Raw genomic sequence first — 10,687 nt, forward strand, 5'->3', positions numbered from 1 at the left:
CGCCGGAGCCTGCTTCGGGCCCTCGAAGCCCATCAGGAGTCGTCGCCGCCCGACTCCACTCCTCCCGCTCCCGAGCCGGCGCCACCCTCACCGGCCGCTACACTGAACCGGCCGCCGCCCCGTGCCGGCGAGCCCCGCCGCCATCCGCTTCTGGCGCCGCTTCGCCGCCCGGCGCCCACGGCCACCTCGCCTCTCCGGCGACGCCCTCCGTCCTCTCCTCGCTGACCTGATCCCTTCCTCCGGCGACCTCGTTTTCTGGCGAACAGGAACTCCGGCCATCCTCGAAAGCGTGCAGATCTGGATCTGAGATTCGAGACAGTTGACTTCCCCCCTCAAAACCCTAACATTTTGCATACTTTTGCATGCTATAACTTTGCATCCGTAGCTCCGATTTGTGCATATAGCATATCAAAATGTTCGCCTCAGAGAGTACATCATTTCATCTCAATGCATCATTTTCATTTGAGATCATCTTGATGTCCGAAATGCTGTTGGAAGAGGGCTATATGATAAAATTGTCAGATCTGTTTCATCAAATAGCTATTTGTCATTTTTGCCATGATTAATGTCTGCATGATATGCTGCTGAGCTCTACATGAGTTTTGTTATATGACATGCCATCTTTATAGGCGTGCTTACCATGTATTTTTTTGATATGTGTGGTGACTAGCACAAGCTTGCAAAGTAGCGTATTCGGTAATGCTGATTTCAGGGACTTAGAATTTCTCTAGTCCTTGTCCTAATTTTGTCATTATGCCATATGTTCATGTTGTTTCCTAGTGATCCGTGCCTCTTTTGAGGATGATCAGTAAGGATGATTTGTTAACATTGTGGTGCTCTATCCATCCATGTCTTTTTTGCATTTATGGAGCAACCTAGCTTGAGTCAATCGAGCTCTACTTTTGCTATTTCGTGATTCCTGGCAGATTGTTGACTTGTTAGCGATTTTGCCGAGGATGTTGTTATTGATCCGTGCATGCTTTGTTGTTGTTCTTGCCATGTCTAGCTTCTATGATATGTATTCTTGATGGGTGTATGCTTAGTTTGTCATGACATGCTCTGTAGTGAGTGCATCGAGCTCGTGAACATGCCTACTCGTTAACAGATTTGCATGCTCCAGTCTGAGATCTGTTTATGTTTTTGCCATGTTCACATGCTTGCAATTGTATTTTCTGATGCCTTTCGGCTCAAGGTCACTACGGGACTTTTATTAAGTGCTTTGAGTAGCTTCATGTCATGCCTTGCTTTGCCATGTTAAGTTCCTGTAGCATATAGTTTTCATGCTCCAAAGTGAGCTACCTGATGTTAAATTCCAGACTTGTGTTAATTTCACAAAGTCTGAAACCTGTTATTGTTTGCATTTTTGCCATGCTTGTTTGAAACTGTTAATGGATGAATTGGCCGTAGCTCAGTGTTCATCTTTTGTCAAGCATCATGAGTCGATCCCTTCCATGTATTTTGTTGTCATGTTTGAGTGCTATAGCATATTTATCTTGATGCATTTAGATGGCTACTTGTTGTTTATCGCAGACCGGTGCCATATTTGTTTTGCTTGCCATTTCCAAACCGTGCATCCGATTCCGGTGATCTTTATATCGATTTCAACCGAAATCACCTCACCTTTCCAGTGACACTATTGGATTTCCAATTTGAGGCTAGGTTCAATCATTCCTTGTCAAATCTTGCATATGCATCATATATCGCATCCCGCATAGCATACCATGTTTGCATCATGTCGTTCGAGCATTGCACGTGGTTGATTGTGTTCCTTTTGCTTGTTTGTCTGTTTTGGTAGAGCCAGGAGACGAGTTTGCTAACGAGGAGCCCGTTGAGTTTGCTTACGAGGATCAAGTCAACTCTGACAACTTTGCAGGCAAGATGATCATACCCTCGAAATCACTTCTATCTTTGCTTGCTAGATGCTCGCTCTTTTGCTATGCCTATGATACGATGCCTACCACTTTCTTGTCATGCCTCCCAAATTGCCATGTCAAACATCTAACCACCATGTCCTAGCAAACCGTTGTTTGTCTATGTTACCACTTTGCTCAGCCCCTCTTATAGCGTTGCTAGTTGCAGGTGAAGATTGGAGATCGTTCCTTGTTCAAACATTGTTTATTGTTGGGATATCACCATATTATCTTGTTATCTTAATGCATCTATATACTTGGTAAAGGGTGGAAGTCTCGGCCTTTTGCCTAGTGTTTTGTTCCACTCTTGCCACCCTAGTTTCCGTCATATCGGTGTTATGTTCCCGGATTTTGCGTTCCTTACGTGGTTGGGTTATAATGGGAACCCCTTGACAGTTTGCCTTGAATAAAACTCTTCCAGCAATGCCCAACATTGGTTTTACCATTCGCCACCTAGCCTTTTTCCCTTGGGTTTCGCGGACTCAAGGGTCATCTTTATTTTAACCCCCTCGGGCCAATGCTTCTCTAAGTGTTGGTCCAACTGAGTGATGTACGGGGCTACCAGGGGCAACTCTGGGCTGGCCTACCCGACGTCTTGCTCATCCGGTGTGCCCTGAGAACGAGATATGTGCAGCTCCTATCGGGATTTGTCGGCACATCAGGGTGATGTTGCTGGTTCAGTTTTACCATTGTCGAGGATGTCTTGTGGAACCGGGATGCCAAGTCTGATCGGAATGTCTCGGGAGAAGGAATATCCTTCGTTGACCGTGAGAGCTTGTGATGGGCTAAGTTGGGACTCCCCTGCAGGGATTTGAACTTTCGAAAGCCGTGCCCGTGGTTATGGGCAGATGGGAATTTGTTAATGTCCGGTTGTAGATAACATGAAACTTAACTTAATTAAAATGAATCAACTGCGTGTGTAACCGTGATGGTCTCTTCTCGGCGGAGTCTGGGAAGTGAACATGGTGTTGGAGTAATGCTTGATGTAGATTGTTCTAGGATCACTTCTTGATCATAGTTCTTCGTTCGTGCTTTGCCTTCTCTTCTCGCTCTCTTTTACGTACAGGTTAGCCACCATATATGCTAGTCGCTTGCTGCAGCTCCACATATTACCTTGCCTTACCTATAAGCTTAAATAGTCTTGATCGCGAGGGTGCGAGATTGCTGAGTCCCCGTGACTCACATATTACTTCCAAACCAGATGCAGGGACCGATGATACCGTTCCAGATGATGCGCTTGATCTCAAGTGGGAGTTCGATGAAGCCTCTCGTTGTTACTATGTGTCTTTCCCAGATGATCAGTAGTGGTGCCCAGTTGGGGCGATCGGGGACCATGTCGCTTGTTGGGGTTGATCTTTTATTTTGGTACCGTAGTCGGACCATGAGTGTATTGGATGATTGTAATGTTATTCATATATTTGTGTGACGTGGCGAGTGTAAGCCAACTATGTACCTTTTCCCCTATTATCTATTTACATGGGTTGTTGTGAAGATTACCTTACTTGCGACATTTCTTTCAATGCGGCTATGCCGCTAAGTCGTGCTTCGACACGTAGGAGATATAGCCGCATCGAGGGCGTTACACAAAACCCCGCTCCCCGCCCCACCGCACTACCATGGTTGCGCCGCCCCCGGGCCAATCCACAAAGACTCCCCGTCATCCAGATCAGGTGGCGGCAGTACCTTCAACCCATGCAACTCTAAAAGATAGACATCTAAGCGCTGCTTCCATGGCGAACTTGCGGCCCCGCACCCTTACGTTAGACACCAGCCAACCGGCAGCCTAGGAGCTCCGCCGCCTCGAGGGGTGCTGCTTCCCATTGGGAATCGATTGGCCCAGAATAAAAATTCAGACAACTGACGCCTAAATAAAGTGATTTGAGATGAGGGTGCGACCTATCTGGCGGCAAGGTGAAGTAGGCAGGTCCAGCTGCCGAGTCGGTGAGCCGGCGCGGTTGCGGTGGCGACCGGTGGCAGGGAAAGAGCGATGTCACAACGGTCGACGGCTACGCGGAAGCAGCGCCAGGCCGAGAGAAGCATCCATGTTAGTAGGAAGAACAGATGTTTTTCTAGATCTTTGCTTTTGGAGCTACATATTTGTATATGATCTGTGAATCATTGAGATGCATTAACATGTTGATCTTATGTATGGGAATCATACTAGTTAGTTTTAGTTGCGATGCAAGATCCGAAGTGGCTAACCTTTGCTTTTGGAGCTACATATTTGTATATGATATGTGAATCATTGAGATGCATTAACAGTTACTTATTTCTATTCCCTCAGTGTTTACAAGTTACTGATCGATCACTAGCTAGCCTACAAATGCGCTCCTGGCAGTTTTATTTGTGACGCAAGATGCAAAGTGGCAGTTTTTTGAATAAAAATGCCTACCTCTGAAGAAACTGACAAGCTACACTATCAATCCAAAACGGATAAAAATGCCTACCTCTGAAGAAACTGACAAGCTACAATATCGATCCTACACGGATAAATAGCGAATCACGCGCGTACTACCTCCTTTCCGGTTTGTGGGGCTCAATTCAAGAAACGAGCTACTCGATCCTACACGAATAAATAGCGGATCACGCACATACTAGTACCTCCTTTCCGGTTTGTAGGGCTTAATTCAAACCTCTCAACAACCAAGGTACTCCCTCAGTCTGGGTTTATTAGTCCCATGAGGAAAGCAGCAAGACCAAGGCATGGCAATAATTAATGGCATGCAGAAGTTTAAGCTTAATTAATTCCAGTGATTTAAGTGGCTGCATGCGTGCCCTCGGCTGTGACTCGTTGCGTGCTGCTTCGCGTACTGCCTACGAGCAATTATGAGTGCCTGCATGCAGCCGACCGTAATTAAGGTAGCTAACTAATGCGAAAACAGATATGCTTTAATTGTTGCGGGCTTTTTAAATCTGTGGAATCATTATTGACAAGGAGGGAGATGATTCGAGTGCACTCGTTTGACCGCCATGCTGGCGTGCGACCCAGACGGGACGACACAGTCATAATTTCAGTTTCTCTAGTTTTCCACGGCAAGCTGGCGTGCTAAGCCATTATGCATTGAATTCCGATGACCATCGCGCTACCTTCCACCTATAAGTACGGTTTCCCGGCCTTCTCCGTTGCTACCATGACCCAACTCATAAGCCCCCACCGGCCCGACGTCGCTCGCCACATCCGCCATGCCCCCGCCCGTCCACGGTAGGCGACGCTGGAGGCGGTCACCGTCGGAACTAGTGTTCGGGTTTTCACCGGAAGGCAGACGGATTGAGGAGGCATTCTATCTGTCTTTAGATGGCAATGCGAAGATCGAGGAGTTGTTGGAGTGCGACCACATGGCGGAGGAGCAGGAGTTGTTGGAGCGCGACCGCCTGGTGGAGGAGCAGTGTATCACCGATTTGCGCCGCCAGCGGGACATGGAGCAGGAGCGCACTGATGCTCTGAGTCACGAGCAGAGCGCCCGCAACTGGGCCGACTACGTGGAGGCCTGCGCCCGGCAAATAGCCTTGGAGGCTGTCGGGCACGCACGTGTTCGCGACGCCGATTTTTACTACCAGCTCGTCAAGTGGGTTTCCCGCTTGGAAGCCGAAGCTTCGGTGGACAATGCCGGCATGGAAAGGGCCAACGCGCGCGAGCAACGCGCCCTATTGCACCTCTTGCAAGTCCGAGGCAAGGCGCACGACGCTGGTGCCGACGTTTAGTGTGTACCACAGATGGCCGTCGGCATCGTCTAGTTAGCTAAGAGTAAGTTAGTACTTGTACGCTACTAGAGTGTTAGTGGGAGTAGATAGTTAACTTGGCTATGATGGTTGTCAATGTGGAAGTTCAGTACTCTATATGTGGATCAGACCGGTTACTTTGCTCTGAATGTTGAAGTTTCCGTTTGAACGTATGGAATGGGCTGTTATTTTTTTAAATGGGTTTTATTTGTCCTCCACGGGTTTAGAGGCTGACTTGTGGGCCTAGCAAGTTGACGTGTACACAATCAGGAGATGATTGTACGTGGAGAGGATGACAGCAGGGACCCGCCAAGGTCATGGCAGTACGCAAGCAAGTGCCTCCTTATTTCAAGCCAATAAAAAAATGGCTCCACCTAGTGGATTTCTGACATCTGGGTCCCATGCCATTGTCAACGTAGTCAATAAACGAGAGAATTCCACAACGAGTGGCTGACACCAAGGACCCAGCAGCTCGCCCAGTTATTTTTGTTTTGGGTTAATTTGATAAATGCCACTCCAAATCTGGTGTATCCGAGAAATGCCACTTCAATTTCCAAACTTTGAAAAATGCCATTTCATGCCATTTCTATTGGCATTTTTCGAAGTCTGCAGTGGCATTTTTCAAAGTTTGCATACTGCAGTGGCGTTTTTCAAAGTTTGCAAAAATTGCAGTGGCATTTTTCAAAGTTTGGAAATTGTAGTGGTATTTTTATGAATCGCCATAATTGGAGTGGCATTTATCTAATTTGTTTTTGAGACGGAAGTAGGGTGTCAACTGGGCTGTGCGGGACACTCTGGCCTGTGTAGACAGCCTTTTCTTTTATGTTTACCACAGACCAGCCCAGTAGTTTTTTCTTCTTTCTAAAAATGGTAGCCCTGTTTTTTGTGATTTGTCAAGTAAGTCGCTTTATCAGGCCTGTTGGGCTGCAAATCTTTCAAGACGAGGAGAGCTTCATTCGGCTTGCCGAGAAAATGGCCTATCGGTAATGAGAAATGGGATGTACATTTTTAAAACACATCAAACTGGCAATTAGTTTCAAATGCCTTTTTTTCATTTCGAGATTTTGAATTGCATTGATTTTTAGGCGTGGACAATTTATTGGATTTTATATTGATATACATTTATTTTTAAAATCAGTCTGAATGTGACTCGAAATTTCGAGATTAAAAACAGTTCAGACCGCACCGACATATGCATTATTTTGTATAATTTTTTAACCATGGCCACAATATGGGCTGTAATGCTAACAAAAAGAATATGGCCTCCAAAAAACCCATAAGAATTAGCAAATGGGCTGTAAATTATTTGAAATAATGGCAGATGGGTTGTATGCTATTTTCCATAGATTTGAAGCTTTCCACAGATGGCATGTATACTATTGGATGTCCATCCAAGGGCCGTCGTGCTTCTTCAATCTCTGCTCTTCCTGCTCTAGCCGCTCAAACAAGCGCCAGCGGGACTGCCTGCTCCCTCCTCCCCGTGGCCGGCTGTGCTGCCACGCAGGCCTCACCGCCCCATCGTACTCCCATCGCTGGCCTAGCCATCCCTCTATCACCCACACCTGCTGTTATTCTCCGGTGACGGCAGACGAACCAGTAAACCCTCATACAGTCATACTCCCCTCCGCGTGGGAAACAAAAACAACTGTCGAGTCTTCCCTACCCCTGTGTCGTTCCCTTCCTAGGCCTCGCCGTCGTCCACCGCCCTGGTGCTCTCGGCATGGCGTGGTCAACGTGGTCAACGACCGACATGCATCTGAAGTGGACTGTACGTGGAGAGGCTGACAGCTGGGTCCACAACCGAACGCAAGGAAATACCTCCTTATTACATGCAAAATAATGATTCCTCCACCTGACATCTAGGACCCACCGAAAGGGCCTCTGTATTTCGCGAAAAAAACATTACCGCCGCTGACAGCTCGGACCCACCAGCTATATCTTCGCACGCAAGGAAGTGCCTCCTTATTACGCACAAAAATGAATACTCCCCCTGCTAGCTGGGACCCAGTATAGTGGGCCTACTAAGTTGACGGGGACGAAGGGCTTTGTCAAGTCAGTCAATATGCACGTTTCTACCTCCACTGACCTTACGATGTCCATCCAACGACCATAGTGCTTCTTCAACCTCTGGTCTTCTTGCTCCAGCCGCCCAAAGCAGCGCCGGTCGTGCTGCATGCTCCTGCCTCCTGTGGCCGGTTGTCCTGCCGTGGAGGCCTCACCGCCCCCTACTATTCCCACCCCTGGCCAGGCCATGCGGCAACGGCAGCCTCACACCGCAGCCGAACCAGTGAACCCTCGTACTCCTCTCCACGCGGGCTTCCACTGCCATGTCTTCCCCGGCTCTGCGTCGTCCCCTTCCTAGGCCTCGCCGTCGTCCACCGCCCTGGTACTCTTGGCGCGGCGCGGTCAACGTGGTCAAGGAACGACTTCCATCGGATGTGGACTGTACATGGAGAGGCTGACAGTTGGGTCCATGGCCGCAGCAAGGAAGTGCCTCCTTATTACGCGGAAAATAATGATTCCTCCACCTGACAGCTGGGACCCATCGGACGGGCCACTGTATTTCACAAAAAAAATGTTTCCCCCTGACTGCTGGGACCCACCAGCTACATCTTCGCATGCAAGGAAGTGCGTCCGGGCAAAAAAAAAACGATTCGCCCCCCTGACTACTGGGACCCACCAACTACATCTTCACACGCAAGGAAGTGCATGACAGTCGGGACTCACCTGGTCGAAGCGTACGTAGCATTGTCATTCTGGTCGCGAATGTGTATGTACATATATACTAGTGGATGTAGAGGCGCGCACGTGTCATAGTGGAGGTGTGTACGTGTCGTAGTAGAGGCGCGCACGTAGCATGTACACGTACGTACAGCGGCCAGGGTGCAAGAAAGAAAATACGACCACGTATGTCTACATACGGGCGGGGTCTCGAACGCCTACTCGCGCATACGTACGGCCAGGGCTCGTGTACATGGCTGGGTCGGAATGGAGAAACAACGTCGTCGTCGTGTTCATGGGGAGGCAACAGAATGCGTCGTGTTCATGGGGATGCAACGGAATGTGTCTTGTTCATCGGAAGGCAATGGAACGTGTGGGAGCCAACCGGCTGGGTCGGAACGAAATGCGTGGTCATGTTCATCGGGAGGGCTTGGACTGAACAGGCGATGGAAACAAGGCCTGGCGTACCGCACAACGGAGGAAACGGACCTCCTACGTTCGGAACGAGGTCCTATTGATCGGGAGGGGTCTGGCGTACCCTAAAACGGAGGAAACGGACCTCCTACGGTCGAAACGGCGGTCCTGTTCATCGGGAGGGGTGTGGCATACCGCAAAACGGAGGAAACAGACCTCCTATGGTCAAAATGGGGGTCATGTTGATCGGGAGGGGTGTGGCATACCGCAAAACAGACGAAACGGACCTCCTACGGTCGAAACGGGGACCATTTTCTTTGGGAGGGGTGTGGCGCATCGCAAATCGGGACTCCACAGGATACTGTTCATCTCCACCGTCGACCTCCTCCAGCCTCCACGGGCTCCCGTCGACCTCCTCCAGCCTCCACGGGCTCCTGTTCATCCAGCCTCCACCACGCACTACTCCGACGGCTACTGTTCAACCACCCCTCCACGGACACCCCTCCACCGTCTACTGTTCATCCAGCCCTCCACACCACGGGGTCCTATTCAACAACCCCTCCACGGGCACCCATCCACCGTCTACTATTCATCCAGCCCTCCACCACACCACGGGGTCCTGTTCATCTAGAGGCAACGCCACCGCTCACTGTTCATCCAACCCCCCCGCAACACTCACTGTTCATCCAATCGATTGGCTTCAGTTAGCAGTAGTAGCGAAGGAATCGCTCGATCGGGTTCAGTTAATAGCCATCGATCGATCGCTCGGGTTCAGTAACGCGTAGCCTGCAGTGTAATCGCTCGGGTTCAGTTAGAGCCCAACGCCTCACTCGGGTTCAGTTAGAGCCAACGCCTCGCACACATGTGCATACGTGTATGATAGAAACGCGCACCGCTTGGCCCCCGACCTCCCACCGTAACAGGGAACTCCCCAAAATTTTCCTCCCCCTCGCTTCTACCATAGTTTTTTCCGTCATGGACGACCCAAAGAATGTCATGCAGCTGCGTCTCCGGCCCGCCCAGGACGAAAATCCCATTTTCTATCATGATTTTTTGTCATAGAATTAGGATCCCACCACATCTATGATGGTACCGGGTTTTGTCACAATTATCATCATAGAAGTGTCATATGTATGACAGAAAAAAAATTCGTTTGGCCGAAAATGTCACGGATGTGTCTTTTTTTGTAGTGGGATCTGGTTTTTTGGCCGAAGTGTAAAGGCGGACTTGGGGTGATCGACTTCAAAACCCAGAACATGGCCCTCCTCCTCAAACACCTGTTTAAATTTTACAATTGTGAGGATGTTCCTTGGGTGACTCTGATCTGGGATGCATACTACACGGGCAGAGTGCTGCATGCAACTGACCCGATTGGATCCTTTTGGTGGCGTGACATCATGCAACTCAGTAATGTGTTCCGTGGAATCACAAAAGTTATTATTGGGGATGGTTCATCGGCTCTGTACTGGAAGGATGTGTGGTTTATGCATGATCATGAGGCCCCACTATTGGAGATCTTCCCCCGAGCCTTCTCCTTTTGTACAAATGAAGACGAGCTAGTGGGTGCTGCGCTCGCAGCTACAGATCCAACTATGCTCTTTCATCTTCCTCTATCTACTCAGGTGAGAGATGAGGTCAGGGAGATCCATGAAGGCTCGACGCACGTCACATTGGAGAGGGGGTGTGGTGACTCGTGGGTTTGTACTCTTGGAGGAAGATTCTTGGCCAAATTTTTTAATAATCACTACTTCAAAGAAACGACAGCTGATGAAGCTTTTTTGTGGATTTGGAAGGCCAAAAGTCCAATCAAATTCAAAATGTTTGGCTAGTTGATGCTAGTGGATCGCCTAAACACGAGGAACATGCTAAGATGTAGACATTTCGTTGTTATGGACAACAATTAAGCATGCATGATGTGTCGG

The sequence above is a fragment of the Triticum dicoccoides genome, chromosome 3A (genome assembly GCF_002162155.2).
Source record: "Triticum dicoccoides isolate Atlit2015 ecotype Zavitan chromosome 3A, WEW_v2.0, whole genome shotgun sequence".
Classification (NCBI taxonomy): Eukaryota; Viridiplantae; Streptophyta; class Magnoliopsida; order Poales; family Poaceae; genus Triticum; species Triticum dicoccoides.